General features: G+C 35.8%; 1 protein-coding gene across 1 annotated transcript in view; it reads left to right on the top strand.

Annotated features, from left to right (window-relative positions):
* Cul3 (cullin 3) overlaps positions 1–5,418 on the top strand; it is a 93,427-nt gene extending 88,009 nt beyond the window's left edge. The window contains exon 16 of the mRNA XM_069836116.1: positions 4,118–5,418. The gene's annotated coding sequence lies outside the window, so the exon portion shown is untranslated. The remainder of the gene's footprint in view (positions 1–4,117) is intronic.
* The last annotated feature ends 11,439 nt before the right edge of the window (positions 5,419–16,857 follow it).

Genomic DNA, 16,857 nt, shown 5'->3' with positions numbered 1-16,857 from the left:
ATGTCTCCCTCCAGACTAGCCGGCCCAGGTTCGATTCCCGGTAGGTCAGAAATTTTTCTTGTAAAATTTCTACCTCGGGATTAGAAGAGATGGCGGTGCACAACTTCGAATTACTAAATTGTGCACGAATATGTCTGGGTTAAATCCCAAATCTCTCTGCAGTGCATATGAAGAGATGGCATATGTCACTGTTGATAGTGATTCATCTGTTGGATGAGGACATTAAGCCTGGCAGCCTCCTTGGTGCTATTGGACAGGAGTAGGCTACATGCTGATACCGGGTTTTCCCTTCTCCCTTCCTCACCTTCATCACCATCATCCTCAACCATTCTCTACACTACACTTACACGAACACTTAACATACACTCACCCTAGTATACCACGTAACTCTTCACAGATACATATCATGCATAACATGGCCCACCGATGTGGTGTGCAGTTTGAAAATGGGTCACAATCCTGCCATCTATCCACAGAATGCGAAACCCAAATCATGCAAAGCAAAGTGGGTAGGCATTAGTCACACACGCACGCACGCACACACACACACCCCCTCTCTCTCTCACTCCTCTCTCCCTCTCCCCCCCTCTCTCTCTCTCAACAAAAAAAATTGTTCCTTTTTACTCTTTCAAAATATCGTTCTTAACTGTCTATCTTATTTAAAATCACTATACTAAATCCCCCTCCCTCCTAATTACAAAAAAAAAAAAAAAAATCACTATTCCTGTTTAACACTCAACATTCACACGGTTTTACTACTGGGATACTCTTCTTCCTAATACATATCATTTTAATAATCTTGCTAAATCTTGACATGAGTATCAAGTTCACTTCAGTTCGATCATCCATTCCTTATCCTCAAGCAACACTCATAATGAACTATTTAAAAAGTTGTAACTACACTCACTAATATAATCTTTCAGAACTTCCCTACATCATTTTCTAAGATTTGCTTCTTTACCATAAACTTCTACCGATATATTAATTAACTAACTACTGTTTTAAATTTCCCATCATCCGTTTCAATTCTTTAACTTTCTAACGACCTCTATATCCAAGTTCTAAACACACTTTCATCACACTAAACACCATTACATCACCAAACTACAATATTACAATATGTTAATTTTATAAGTCTCTTTCCTTTCTGTCATTTTTATTACTTACGGTGCTCATGCACCAACTTTTATGATAAAAAAGAATATTTAAGTTGAGCCAATTCTAAGCAGATCACCATAATGTGTTGTTTTTCATTAATTTTTTAGTATAAATGATTATATCTTTTCCCAGTCGAATTTCCTTGTAGAGACAGAATATAAACAAAATCTTTTCGCAATACGATTTAGAAGAGGTTGCTGTACACAGAAGACTACTTTTTTCGTACCAGGATGCTGAAATATATTTTTGTTTTTTGCAGCATCTCACTACTTTCAGTTCATATTATGTAATGAGAAATTCAAAATGTTGGTGAAAGTGTTGTCTTTTTTAGTGTATTACTATTTTAATTATATGCATATTGTTTGTGTTCCCTCTCTAGTTGAAAGTTCCTGAATTTAGCACTTTCATAGCCATGTGCATCAACGTCTGTTAAAAATGTAGCAACCGTGGCTTATGAAAGCACATTTAAGAAGTAACCATGGTTAAAATGTAATTCCTATGCACCATTCATAACCACCGGTTACTTACTCTGGTTAGCTGACACCTCATTTAATGAGAGTAAAGTCTGTTTCTACAAAATGACTAAAGGAAAGCATCTATACCTTTGCAAAGATGATAGTGTCTGAAAACTACTGCGCTTACTCCATTCCACTTCGAAATGAACATATCCTATATTTTTGTGTTTCATTTGTTTGCCTTTGGATGCTGTTATGTTTACGAGTTGCATTTCTTTGTCTTTCAGTACTGTTAGGTTAGAATCGTACAAAATGGAAAATTGAAAGCGAAAATGATTATATCTCAATGTGAGTCTGAAGTACTGATAGATTTCATTACTAGATTTAAATATAGGAAATACTTAATATGTCGTCGTTGTTCCTGCAATAACTCCTATGTGACATATTTATCGATTTTCAGATTTTTGCTCTATTAAATAACTTAAATAGTGATACAGCAAATAATAAAATCTACTATATGTAATTATATTTCTTTCTTTAAAAAATGTAAGAATTCACAATCTCCTATGTACCACTGCCCGTAGAATGAATAAACGTGTTTTTTCTTTCTACTGAAAAGTTTTATATTTTGCACATAGGAATTATTGCAGGAACAACGACAACATTATATTTAAAATAATGAAATATCCATAAAGGAAAAGGATAAAGAATAAGTATATAATAAATTTTCAATCTTAAGACATATCAACTTGCAAATGTTTATTTGCAAGTTGATATGTCTTAAGATTGAAAATTTATTATATACTTATTTAATAATTCACCAGGCATATTGAAATATAAAAATGAATTGTAAAAAGGATAAAGAAGATTAGTAGAAATGTATGTACAATTCAGGGCCCCAATTATACCAAGGAAGTAAGTTATGCAACATTCTAAGATCCATCTGTTACCTCTCTTTGTTCAGCCTGTGACGTAGGAAAAGAAATAGGTACTCAAGTTATCCCCATTAAAATACTGAAAATATCAGTTGCGTAGACTCGTAATGTAAACAGCTGATTCATGGGAAAAATAGGACGAGTTATTTCAAGTGATTTGTTGCAGCAAAAATGACACTATAGATTTTGATAAACGAAATCCCTTCTGAAATGTTCTGTCACTTAAATCCTCATAAGAATTCTTTTTCCACTAATGAAACTTCACGCTCACCATCATCTCTATTCAGGTACAATACTAATAGGTTTCGAAATAATCAGCTGGTGATCTGGCCTCCATTTTGTTTTACTAGACCTGCTAATCATTGGTTATCTCCTTTAACTGCTTGAATATTGCCAACTAGAGATTACAATGAGCGTATTCCGAATCTCAGCGGTGAGCAATCTGATGGCATCACGGTGTTCCGAATTTCACTGATGGCGTGACTGATGCTCCACCGGTGTCGCACCGGTGCCATCAGCTTGCAGAGGTGGTGGCTGTCACCATCAGCCGCCATCAGTAAATCTGATTGGTTCTTGTATAGGGCGGGAATTAGCAGACGAATGACATCGTGCACTGTTGTGTCACGGCGGTGTGTTCTGCTGTATTGTTTGTAATGAGCACAACGTAAAAACAATATGTTAATGGCTTATGAGCGAACATGTCAACAGACCAGTTATTACTACCAGTTCAAGAAATAAATTGTTTATGCTCTCTTTTCTCTGAACAAGATGACAGTAAGGAAATTTCGCAAAATTTTGCTAGCGTAGCACAGAAAATAACTTATACAGTCGCCATGACAGCCATTGATCGTAGCAGTTTTGTTCCTATTTCGCTGCAGCGTGACGTCATTGTTGTGAGATTCGGAATACGCTGAATGGTTAACCTCCTGTTTAAGTCCTAACCAAGATCGATGTATCATAAAAATGCCTACCCAGAAGTTAGGTGGTAATTTTAACTGGTCTGTCTAGAGATTAGTTTTTTGGTCCTACAGAATTGTCTGTGTTGGTTACCATTTGTTATTAACGAAGAAAAAAGAGGAAAAAAAAACCAAAGGAGCAATATTCCATCTGGTGCAGTGGGTTGAACTTCGGTGTATCAGTGGTTAGTGCACCCAGTGCGTGGAACCACAGTCTACTATATACAGTCACGAAGCTTGAGTTTTGAGAGTGCTAGAAACAATAGACTGTGACGGTACTATTTTGCATTGCCTATAATGAGGCGATATTAGCGATCCTAGTGGTGAGCAACTATCTAATGTTTGCATATTTACTACGTATAGAGCTTCGCAACTGTATATACTAGACTGTGGTAGAACTGAGAGACCCGGGTTTGATCGTTGGTGCCAGAGCGAATTTTTCTCCATTAATAACAAATAATTTTAACTGGTGGTTACACTAACCGATGTTGATGCACGTGACCATCACTCTGCAAGACTGTTTGAAAATGTTGGTGTTGCTAAAAAATCAGAGGGAGCACTGTATGTGTCTTTGTTTATTCTGATGTTGAGAGCATACAAATGCTTGTTGCAGTGTTTAGCTTCAGAAGATGATCTGTGTCCAGGGCACAGGAACCTGCAATTGCGTTTGCTCCAGGCAGTTGCCCATGTGCTAGGGAGGTGCCGGAAAACTGCATCACATGCTATCGTCCCATCCCATGCATGGCTACTGGCAGAGTTCACTCAACACCTGTTACACTCAAGATTAATTAGCTGCATATAAAACATTTAAATTATTACTATTAATAAATACTACATTTTACGTGTTTTTCATATGAGTTTTTTTTTATTTTGCCACGTTTTAGTTGAAGGAGTATATCTGTTTCTAGAAAGTTAAAAAAAAATTAAATGAAAAAAACATTAACGAGTAAAGCATGTCCTTGTACAGTTAACACTGCACAGGAGTTTGTTTTTTCCTGTTGTGATCTGGATTGAATTTCTGACTGTGATACAAATTAGGTGATTGTATATGGACAGCCATGTTGTAGGGTAAAAATTGCAGCCGTGAGAATTGTGTGTGATGAAAAGCACAGTTGTGCAATGCCATGTCACTACAACAGGTGAAAGCAGTGACCCCCTACATCTGCCACCAGCGCTCCACTTCTGAACTTTACTCAGTAAAACAGAAGAGGATCATAAGTCATTCTAACCCGGCTTTTCAATCCCGCAATTATAAAAGCATGGGCGAAAAATGGGACTTAATGGTGGAATATGGGGCGATGAAGTTGTAAACACCCTGTATCTGCATAAAAACCGCAGAAGTCCATGCTTCCAGCAGTGGTATTTATCTCAGTGAATGTTTTCAGCAAAAGGAATTTTTTTTTTTTAATATATAGACATTGACTAACAAGTAAAAGGTCTTACTGGTTAGGCCTTCTTTCAGGAGGACCACTGGTTTGTCTTACTTTTGAGCTTTCTTTTCGACTGGAAATCTTAGATTTCACGCAGTCTTCTTATGTTGGGATACTTTCTACCGAGAATACTAGATGATATTTTCAAATACTGTGTGTGGGCGAATGCCAAGTCCGTACCTTCTGGAAAGGACAAAGAAGTCGGGAATTCTTGAGTGTGCAGCAACAGAAGAGGCCTCTCCATTCTTCAGTTGTGTTTCATGAGTTGAAAATAAAATATTAAAGAAAAAGTAAATAGCAGTTCATTTTCCATGATTGTATTTCATTGCATGTTGAAGTCATTCATAAAAAAAAAGTGGGGAATGTACAGTATCTGTCATCTTGTAAAATAATGTATTGATAATTTATTATTAGCTCTCAGTTTCATTGATTCTTTGTAATATTTTGTGTGTAAATTAAGATAAATTTTACTTTTTTTCCTTTTTGTATCGAAGTTGGATAACAATTTTTATACAGAGTGATTTACATAGAACTGACACATTTCTTTCATTAATTGTTTCAAAACGAATTGTGCTAGCGACAACTTATTGTACCTAAAATGTAGAGGAATTTTGGGAGATTATTTACCTCTATAGCAAATGTTGAAAATGTCCTCCATCCTGCATAAGGCACAACTCAACACGTCGTTCCATGTTACTGGCCACTCGTTGGAGGACTCTGTTGTCAATAGCTAGAATCTCCTGTGTGATGTTGTGTTTCAGATCGTCCAATGTCTGGGGACGTGTGGCGTAAACCCTGTCTTTTAAGTAACCCCATAGAAAGAAGTCTGGCGTTGACAAATCCGGAGATCTCGGTGGCCACAGGTTCCTGGAAATTATTCGGTCGTCAAAGAAACTTGCAATTAGTTCCATGGATTCATTTGATGTATGGCATGTAGCGCCATCTTGCTGAAAATATCCTTGACTCAGCTCTACATCGTCCAGTTGCTCAACAAACTCCATGAAAATCAGTCGGTACTCTGCAGTGTTCACAGTCTGGTTAAAAAAAATTGGCCCCACTATTCTCTGTGCAGATATTGCGTACCAAACTCTGATTTTAACCGGGTGCATAGGTGCTTCATGGATGACATGTGGATTTTCGATGGCCCAATGGCATGAGTTCTGTGAGTTCACATAAAGAGTCGTTTATTTAATGTGTACTGCATTTTCACGTTGACACAAAATGTCGAAAACAGCTGCCAACAATAGGAATAGAACATAAACTTCTGTGCATCTAGTGCTGCCAACAATAGGAATAAAACATAAACATCTGCGCATCTAGTGACAAGGAATCGAAACTCCAGAACATTCTGCTTAATTTGGTGCTAAAATTGGGTCATTGAATGAATTTCTAACGGAATAATTAAAGATAGAAATGTGTCAGTTCTATATAAATCACTCTGTATATAAAATAAGACTAGGTAGTAAAGATGAACTATGAATGTTATATTTTCAGCCGAAGCTAATTGGGTATGGTGAGTCAATTCTCTCTTTGCGTTCGCTGTGGTTTTCTGTTTTGTTTTTTTTTTTTTTTTGTTATATTTATAGCTTTCCAGCTCTTAAAATTTTTGGTATAGAAAATGGGTACGGTTCTTGTGCATAAAATATTATTAGGTGAACTTAAAAAAAAAAAAAAAAGACACATATAATTCCTTCCGTCTTAAAGTGATGTCATGTATTGGAAAAAATCTTGGTTTAAAAAAATACTGTATGAAGTATGGCAGTGGTTTCCAATCTGTTTTTACTGGTCCTGTATCTTCCTTACAGGTCCACATGCATGTACACAACGTTTTCAAGACACTGGTGATGGCAGGTTCAGAATTGCCAACATGACTATGTTAATAACTGCTCAGCTTTGAGTCACTAGCACAGATTGGGAACCACAGAGATACCGTTACCAAACATTTAGGATGTTTTATGGGAATAAATCAAAATCGATCGATTATGATTTTTTATAGAAGCATTGTTTTTATTTATTTATTTTATTGTGTACTGGAACATGGCACGAATGAATTTTTAATTTCTTGTATTTTTTTCTTTCTTTCGTTCTTTCTTTTCTTTTTTTTTTCTTTTTTTTTTTTTTACTAGTTACGGGATATGATTTCAGATTCCAACATTTGAATTTTGTATGTTACGGAAAAGTGGCTTCTGGTGCATTGTTTCACTGTAAGATACATCTTAAATAAACTCGTTTCTAATGAAAACAAATGGTTAGAGAAGTCGCAGCAGGAGCTGTAGAAGAAACAAGTCTAATCTTGACGTAAGTGGTCAATATATGGGTTTGCAGTGTTGGGTAAAGTGGAGTGAAACATACCTAAATATTGTTTCATAAAAGATAACCAAAGGCGCAAGAGTTTGTTATTTGTATTGTGAAGTACAAGTCAAATATTTTCTGGAAAAAAAAAAAAAAATTGTAGGTTTCTACAAGAGTTTCTTGGTTAATATGAACGCTGTTCAACTATTACTGAGTTTCAGTTCAGGTATGCTCTGGCATATCTGGTGTGGTGGTTGCTGTTGCTACTAAAAGATATTCACGTAAGTTGTTAATGCCAAAATCCTGGTACAACTATACTATTCTCCGTGGTAAACCTCCAGCATATGTCCTTCAGCGGCTTTCCAGCTCCCGCAGCGTGCAGTGTTGCCTAATAAATATTATCAAAGGGGACGTTGGCAGTTGGGCATTTATTTAATTCGTCCACACCTGTGGAGTAACGGCTAGCGCGTCTGGCCGCGAAACCAGGTAGCCCGGGCTCGATTCCTGGTCAGGGCAAGTTATCTGGTTGAGGTTTTTTCCGGGGTTTTCCCTCAACCTAATATGAGCAAATGCTGGGTAACTTTAGGTGCTGGACCCCAGACTCATTTCACCGGCATTATCACCTTCATTTCATTCAGATGCTAAATAACCTAAGATGTTGATAAAGCGTCGTAAAATAACCTACTAAAAAAAATAAAAAAAAAATAATTTAATTCTGGAAGTAAAGATTTTGAGTAGCAATAACTTTTTAAAATGATTTCCATTATTTTTTTAACATTTCTCGCACTTTAATTCCCTATCTAACGTGAAAAACAAATGAGTTTGCCACTTACCAACTTTTGCAGATGTAGAAGTCTATTTTTAACAAATCACTTCGTAGTTACTATTCTTTCCCTTTGCTTCCAAAAAGGATTTTGATTTCGAATTTTTTTCTATACTTTCCTCAGACATTCACGTATTAATCATAAAAATTATAGTGCGTTTGATTGATTACAATGTGATAAATATTTAACTCAGTGGGGAAACTGATTTCTCCCTCCCTCTGGCTCCAGTATAGCTGTTGCTCTCTCATACAAGATGTCACTCTCTCGCACAAGCCATCTATATTACAATGCTGTAATGATCTCGGATAAGGTTCTCATATGCAGGAGATTTTCTGCGAAGTATAGTAAATACATATCCTTGCCAATAGTGACACATGTTAAAAAAATAATAAATAATTTAATGACAAAGGTAAGAATCCCTTCCAAGACATAAAAATTTATTATATCGAAAATGAGGTATTGTACCTCGAACTCAAATTTAAAAGAAATGAAAGAAAGTTTAAAATAAAAGAAAATAGAATTAACAAGTTCAGGTTCATTTCACAGTAACAAGCTAAGGCCAGTTTATAATGTAGTACTTGGTGAGAGTAGCATAGTCAACTATTCAAGCTCGTTTTGTATAGAAAAGTATTTACATTGACAAAAGGATACTGCATACATTGCTGGCTAGTAATATACTAGGGCAGCGTTTCTCAAACTTTTTTTGAAGTGGGGACCACTTTTTTAAGTCAGAACAGTTCTGCGGACCACCTTACTCTTGTTTCCTTCGAAAGCAAATTTATCATTTTTGTAGCATATTTTAATATCAGTATAATTTTATTTTAAAATAGAATTAATTGATTAAAATTAATTAAATTAAATTAATTTTTATTAGTGTTAGTTGGGAGGCCGGCGGGAAAAAGACTTTTGGGGAGGCCGAGACGTAGATGGGAAGATAATATTAAAATGGATTTGAGGGAGGTGGTATATGATGGTAGAGACTGGATTAATCTTGCTCAGGATAGGGATCAATGGCGGGCTTATGTGAGCGCGGCAATGAATCTCTGGGGTCCTTAAAAGCCAATAAGTAAGTAAGTTAACGAATTAAGCTAATGTTAATAGAAGAAAATTCATTTTTGTTTCTTTGATAATTCAAGGCTATTAGAATTTGAATAATCTTTAACTTATTGACAAAAAAAAAAATAAATGTTCAAATATCTGGGAGCAACAGTAACAAATATAAATGATACTTGGGAGGAAATTAAACACAGAATAAATATGGGAAATGCCTATTATTATTCGGTTGAGAAACTTTTATCATCCAGTCTGCTGTCAAAAAATCTGAAAGTTAAAATTTATAAAACAGTTATATTACCGGTTCTGTATGGTTGTGAAACTTGGACTCTCACTTTGAGAGAGGAACAGAGATTAAGGGTGTTGAGAATAAGGTTCTTAGGAAAATATTTGGGGCTAAGAGGGATAAAGTTACGGGAGAATGGAGAAAGTTACATAACACAGAACTGTATTCTTCACCTGACATAATTAGGAACATCAAATCCAGACGTTTGAGATGGGCAGGGCATGTAGCACGTATGGGCGAATCCAGAAATGCATATAGAGTGTTAGTTGGGAGGCCAGAGGGAAAAAGACCTTTAGAGAGGCCGAGACGTAGATGGGAAGACAATATTAAAATGGATTTGAGGGAGGTGGGATATGATGATAGAGAATGGATTAATTTTGCTCAGGATAGGGACCAATGGCGGGCTTATGCGAGGGCGGCAATGAACCTCTGGGTTCCTTAAAAGCCAGTAAGTAAGTAGGTACTAAGATTAATGAGATGGATGAGCCTGCCGATTCTTGGACAGTTCTATATTTGGATGTATGCTGGTAAGTTTAAGTCGGAGATCGTCACATACATCGAGTCGATTTCGGTAGCCTACTTTGTTTTTATTAGAGTTAGTGATGAAAACTCTTTCTCACACAGATACATAGAAGCAAACTGAATTATAATATCTAAAGCATCATTGTACAATTCACTAGATTCTCTTTTCACTTATAATGAGGTCTGGAAATTAATCACACCTTCTGCTTGGAATTTCATTTTAAGTCCAGTCTCATTCGAGAGTTCAATTAACTATTCTCTTTCAGTCAATAAAAGTTTGTTATTTTCAATATCGCAATGAAAGTGATCACGAACCCATGAAAATTCGTCATATTTACTTGGAAAATAAGTTTAAAATTGTGACCTCAGAGTTGTATTATTGGTGTATGACGTACAGTATGTAACCATTTCAATGTACAGACTGAGTGTCTGCAAAACTACAGTATTAAGAAAGTTATAAATACATGAAAAGTTTCAGTCCTCTGTTATGAATTTGGGTGGTCCCTGGCTAGGTTACAGGCACGGCGCCAGATGTGCAGGGAAAAGATGGCGAGAAACACCACAGTCATAGTGTCTCTCTTTTGTTGTTGAGAATAGAGTGGGAAATCGGTACATGGATAGGGTAATAAATTTCATAAAATGTCAGTACTGGGAGAAAAAGTGGTATGTAATTGCCGTGTGTCATTTCCAAACTCTGAGATTTTCAGCTATAGAGTGATACTCAATTCGTTTGAATTTTATTTTTCCTTGTATTTTTTAAGTACCGCAAGGGCAGACCTCGAGGACCACAGGTGGTTTGCGGACCATAGTTTGAGAAATGCTGGGCATTTGAAAAGTAATGGCAACATAGTTACTGTTTCTCACTAAATTTATTTAGGTTGTTTTTGGCATTACATACTTCAAATATAGACACCTGTCATGTCAACAGTACATCGACAAATTCTTGGAAGACTGTGGACTCCATCTGCAGCTTCATTTCTGAATCTCTTCTTTACTGATCAATATAAAGCTGTTCGGATGCCAACTCTTGATTGAAAGCGAATGTCTCGCTTTCACCCATCTTGCAATAGTTCGTTAGTATTAGTATTTATTTAACCTGGTAGAGATAAGGCCGTCAGGCCTTCTCTGCCCCTCTACCAGGGGATTACAACTATAATATGAACAATAAAATTACAATTAACATTAAATTTATAATTACAATAAAAATTAAAGTACGACAAGATTACCTGATTAATGAAAGCTAGACATTTCGTTCGTTATGGTTGGACTTCTCTCCCACAAGCTTCTTGTAATGCTGTGAATAACTGAGTTGCATTTTTTCCTCTTGCAACTTGTATTTTTATTAAGCATCTTTGTTCGTACCTACTGAACATTTTTAGGGCAGTATTACTTACTGCAAATCAGAAACAGTCCCTGTATTCACAAAATATGGTTACTTAAAGACTTCTAATATTCCACATTTATGCAACAATCGCTCCTCTATTACGTACTAAAAGGTTCCATTGTTCACTGTTAGGAGCACTGATTTACAATATTGTTGCCATTATTTATTGAATACCCTTATATTTCGCTAATCAGACTTAAGATGTATACAAACAATTATTCTATATGCATAACTGTATTTTTTCGTTCATTAACATTAAGACCCAAGTGTCTAGTTTCACCAATCAATTTGTCAGCTAATGTAGAGTGTTAGTTGGGAGGCTAGAGGGAAAAAGACCTTTGGGGAGGCCGAGACGTAGATGGGAAGATAAAGACTGGATTAATCTTGCTCAGGATAGGGACCAATGGTGGGCTTATGTGAGGGCGGCAATGAACCTCCGGGTTCCTTAAAAGGTAGTAAGTAAGTAATTTTGTGAAATCACCTTTGCTATTCACCAATAATGCTATGTCATCAGAACAGCAGTGATGTTAAATTTAACTCCTAATTTGATGTCATTATTGAGATACCTGAACTTTCTGTACAAATTTTTTCTAGTAGATATTAAGTAAGATTGGAGATAAACCATCTCCTTGTCTAACTCCTATGTAAACTTTGGAGGTACTACTGAAATCAGTACCAATTTCAATTTTGTGTTCAGTATTTTCTGTGGGTAGTCTGCATAAGCGTATTAATCTATCTGAAATTTTTTTTGTTTAATTGCTCTCCAAAATTCCTCTCTTACTATGTCTTGGAAAAGTGTATGAAGAGAATATAAACATCGCTTTTGAACTCCCAACATTTTTAGATGATTTGTTTCTTTGAAAAAATTTGATCAGATGTAGAGCATCCAACAATTATTATTGAGATCCATATGTTTGAGATGGGCAGGGCATGTAGCACATATGGGCGAATCCAGAAATGCATATAGTGTGTTAGTTGGGAGGCCGGAGGGAAAAAGACCTTTGGGGAGGCCGAGACGTAGATGGGAAGATAATATTAAAATGAATTTGAAGGAGGTGGGATATGATGATAGAGAATGGATTAATCTTGCTTAGGGTAGGGACCAATGGCGGGCTTATGTGAGGGCGGCAATGAACCTCCAGATTCCTTAAAAGCCAGTAAGTATTATTATTGAGTGTGCTGGATTAAGAGAGAAGCAATATGTCTCAGTGCATCTTTCGTGGAAAGGTAAGTTTTCCTGACCAAAGTATATAAACATATTGTCCGCGCAACTTATCTAGGCACTTGGGTTCCCTAGTGCTCTCTCGCTGCCCCTCTCCTTCCCTCTCCTACAATGCTTCTGCTACAAGCAACCTTGCTACACCCCGCTTCCCCACTCTTTTAGCTGCCCAGATAAGTTGCGCGAACAGTACCATAAGTTTGAAGTTTGAATTTATCCTCACCTTCTGCAAACAAGACAGTAAGGTTATCCTTGTTGTTAGGATCGTTATGAATCTGTATTACCAGTCATCTCATATTTTAAGAAATGGCACTGTATGTAAGAGAAATCCCCCGTGTCGTGATTTTTCATAGATGCCAATTGCCCAATATTTTGAAAGTTACATGTTTTCGGAAATGCCAAAGAATACATTAGACTTACCACACTGAAATACTCGCTAAATTTCTTAAAAAAAAAAAAAATGCTCTTCTTAAATTGCCTTGGAAAATAGTTTGATATTTCTGAGTAAGTGTAACTTATGTGACTACGTCTAATAATTCCATGTCCCCAAGATATAGGCATGAAAGCACCGAATTTGCATATAAAATTAGCTGTTCCATGCAGCCTCTCTCAGTAATATCTTGGCACTGAGAGTAGCTACAGAATTGTTTGATTTGTAATCGCGAACTCTGCAATATTGAAGTGAGAATAGATATGTAGGATATAAATCCATCCTCTCCATTTGTTAACCGAAACAAAAATAAAACATTCAAACCAATACAATTGTAGTTTCTTTCTGGAAACTGAGTGACTTATTCAACATGCCTGTGTGATGTATCCCTGATACAGCACAGAAATCTTTTTGTATTAGTTATTTGCATGTATGTTCATTTAATTTATTAGAGGATGTGTCTAGAAGTAACAAATACAGATGTTTGATTTGAACCTGCAAAATAATGTGTATAATGCAATTTAATAATTATATGAAATGAAAAATTGATTTTATAGACGTATTATAAATCATATCAATTTATTTCCATTAGTTGATTTGTCTTATTTACATGCCTATGTGTTTTTGTCCCATATTTTGATCTGAGATATCTGGCAACTCTGTTAAATTCTCAAATTAGTAATCAATGCGGTCAGTCAGATGTGGCTTTAGCTACTTTGTGCTAGAAAGAAGGTGAAGGTGATGAACTTTGATGTTAAGATAAGTGAACATGTTAATGTGAGTAATATCGGATAGTGGTAATTACAAAAAGTTGCTGAAACACATTGTTCTAGGTTTTGTACTTTTATGTGCCAGAGCTACTTTTACAGTATTTGGCTACTAATTTTCATATCATCATCTCCCAATGAAGGATGCTTTTGTTTCTTGATCCTTTGATTTCAAACATACCCATCTAGGAGTAGCGTAGGCCTATATTTTTTCCTTGATGTTCTTGATACAGTATTGGAGGTGGACCTATGGTGATTGATGGAGAAACTAAACAGCAGAAAGGTGAAATGGGGGGGGGGGGAGAGAGAGTTGTGGAAATGTGTTCCAAAGTAGTTTAAAATGGCACAAAATTAATTAGGGTATTCTGGAATTTGGATCCAGGCCTCTAAAATGGGAGGTCTATATTACTTAGTATTCTTTTCTGTAAACATTTTTGTAAAAGGTAAAAAAAAAAAAGGTAAAGGTATCCCCGTAACATGCCATGAAGGCACTTGGGAGGCATGAAGGTAGAGCCCCATGCTTTCCATGACGTCGGCATTAGAATGAGGTGGTGTGGTCGGCACCACGCTCTGATCGCCTTTTACCCCCCGGGAAAGACCTGGTACTCAATTTTATAGGAGGCTGAGTGAACCGTTCTGAAAGTTTGGCAACGAGAAGAAATCCTGTCACCACCTGGGATCGAACCCTGGACCTTCCAGTCTGTAGCTAGCTGCTCTATCAACTGAGCTACCCGGCTGCCAAACATTTTTGTACAATCGCAAATATATTTGGAGAAGTTAAAAGTATCATGGTAGGCCAACTGTTGAAAAATAGTGGAATATTAAGATAGGCTGGAGAAAAATATGGGTGAAATGCATACATAAAAGGAAAAATATAAAAAAGGAAATTTTACCCCCTTTTCTTTTTGATTTTTTTTATGACTTATTTTGCCTGAAGAAATCTGAACCAATCCTACCACAGTGGATTGTTTCTTACCAAAAATATTGTTAAGTTCGATAGCCCACGAAACTGAAGAACAGCTGTGGTCAGATGTTCTTTATTTCTTTAATAGATTTTATTGATGACTCAGCACTGTAGCACTATACAGATGTATGAGAAAAGAACTAACATAATTGAATAATAGGAAAGAGGTCAGCCAATAAACCACGTTTTCTGTGAACTCTTCTGTTTTTCTGGTCATTATGAATTTTCCTTTATTGCATTATGCTTTGTGGGGTGGGGGAAATGGAATTTTATAGCATTTATAGACAAGTGATAAGTTTCTATGGCAGGCAAAAAAAAAAAGATTCGTACACTTATGTGTTTTGTGTAGGGTTTTGCGTTTATTTCTGCTCGCATATTAATTCTTGCTTGAACGTGTGAGCACTTTAATACGGTATCGAGCATAATACAGTAAAACGAATTACAGCCATGTTGAAGTTGCAGACATGGTCTAAATTGGGTACAGATAAATTAAAATCAATTTTTCTGGAAATATATTTTTTTCTGTTTTGCAAGATCTTCCACTGGAAGGGAAAATATTAGTTAACTATCCAATTTTGTGAACATAATGATAGTAATATAGTTAATCTAATTAACAATGTAGTTGAACTAAATGACCATTTTTGTAGATACGAGGAATGTAGGCCTATGTATTACGTCTTAGCCACCGAGAAGATATGGACACACAATGATATTGAAATATGTGATATGTAAGGCCTATTACGTAGATTCTAAATGCAAGATTAAGCTGAAAGCACTTAGAAGTACTGAGGAAAAAAATAGAAGTATCTTAAGTGATAAGCTAAGAAGAGGCGTAAGACTTTATTATGATGTACTGTATGTCACTGATAAAAGAGGTTATCTTGGTTATTGCGAAGACTCTGATGTCGATGATCTTTGAACTATTAATTTCTCAGACCATGGAGATCATCTGCAAAGGTGCTTTTGATTGTCATCTTTTATTCCCTTTTCTTTATTTACACATTCGGTCTAGTATACACAGTCACGAAGCTCAATATGTAATAAATATGCACCCATAGATTAGTTGCTAACCATTAGGATCGCTACTATCGCTTCATTACAGACAATGCGAAATAGTACCTGCACAGTCTATTGTTTCTAGTACCCTCATAAACTCAAAATTCGTGGCTGTATATACTAGACTGTGTTAAAACACTGTAGGGCTCATCTTTCCGAAGATGTTCTTTGGAAATAAAGAATAAGTTTAGAAGTACCGTAATGGTTTGTGTACGTAGCAAAGTGTTTTCGCGATTAAGTTTGATATTAATTGTAGTAATATACCTCATTAACCTTGTTTTAACAGTCATTAAACATTATTTTGTGAAATACCGCATAAACAAACTGTGGATAATATTGTGTTGCACAATTCAGTGCTTGGTTTTTTATTGTAATCCGAAGAAAATTCTGAAACAAGTCATGTCAGCCATTTTCAACTCGAAAGATACTATTTGGTAGGTTTCAACATACCGCTTGATTTTCTAAAAATTACAGTTAGCCTATATAATATAGATGTATGCCTTTCATATTTATCCTCTACCTCTTCCCTGCTTCGCTATACTTCAGAATACCGCGTAAGTATTTATGTACAAAGACTGTGCAAATTAAGAATAATTAAACAGGTTTTTTATTGAGGGTACAAAGGTAACTAGATAAATTACATAAAAAAGAGATGTCCCTTGCATCAAAAATAAATACCGGCAATTCAAGAATGCAATCACGACGCGGTATTCTCTAGTTTTTCCTGTAGTTTGGTTGTAGATAACAATGAAAGACGTGATCAACTTCACTAACAGTATTGGTTTATGCTGTAACTTGCCTTTGACTTGTTGATAGTTCTAGCATTGACCCAACGTAGGTTACGGTACTGCATACTCGTATGTTAGGGTGACCAAATTTCCAAAATAAAAAACCAGGACCCTTATTAAAGTTGACATGAATCAACATTTTATATATACATTATTAATTGTGTTTATATAATGTTAGTGAGCAATAAGGTCCAGTTTTATTTATTTTAAAGTAATAAATACATCGTTTACAATAACTAGGCTATAATAATTATGCAATTATGTACATAATAAAGTAGCATGGATACTTGGCTGAAGTCACTGTTGCCAGCTTTTTATATTGCAACTAGTCTGGATTA

The sequence above is a fragment of the Periplaneta americana genome, chromosome 9, assembly GCF_040183065.1.
Source record: "Periplaneta americana isolate PAMFEO1 chromosome 9, P.americana_PAMFEO1_priV1, whole genome shotgun sequence".
Lineage (NCBI taxonomy): Eukaryota > Metazoa > Arthropoda > Insecta > Blattodea > Blattidae > Periplaneta > Periplaneta americana.
This window is presented reverse-complemented; position numbering and strand designations above follow the sequence as displayed.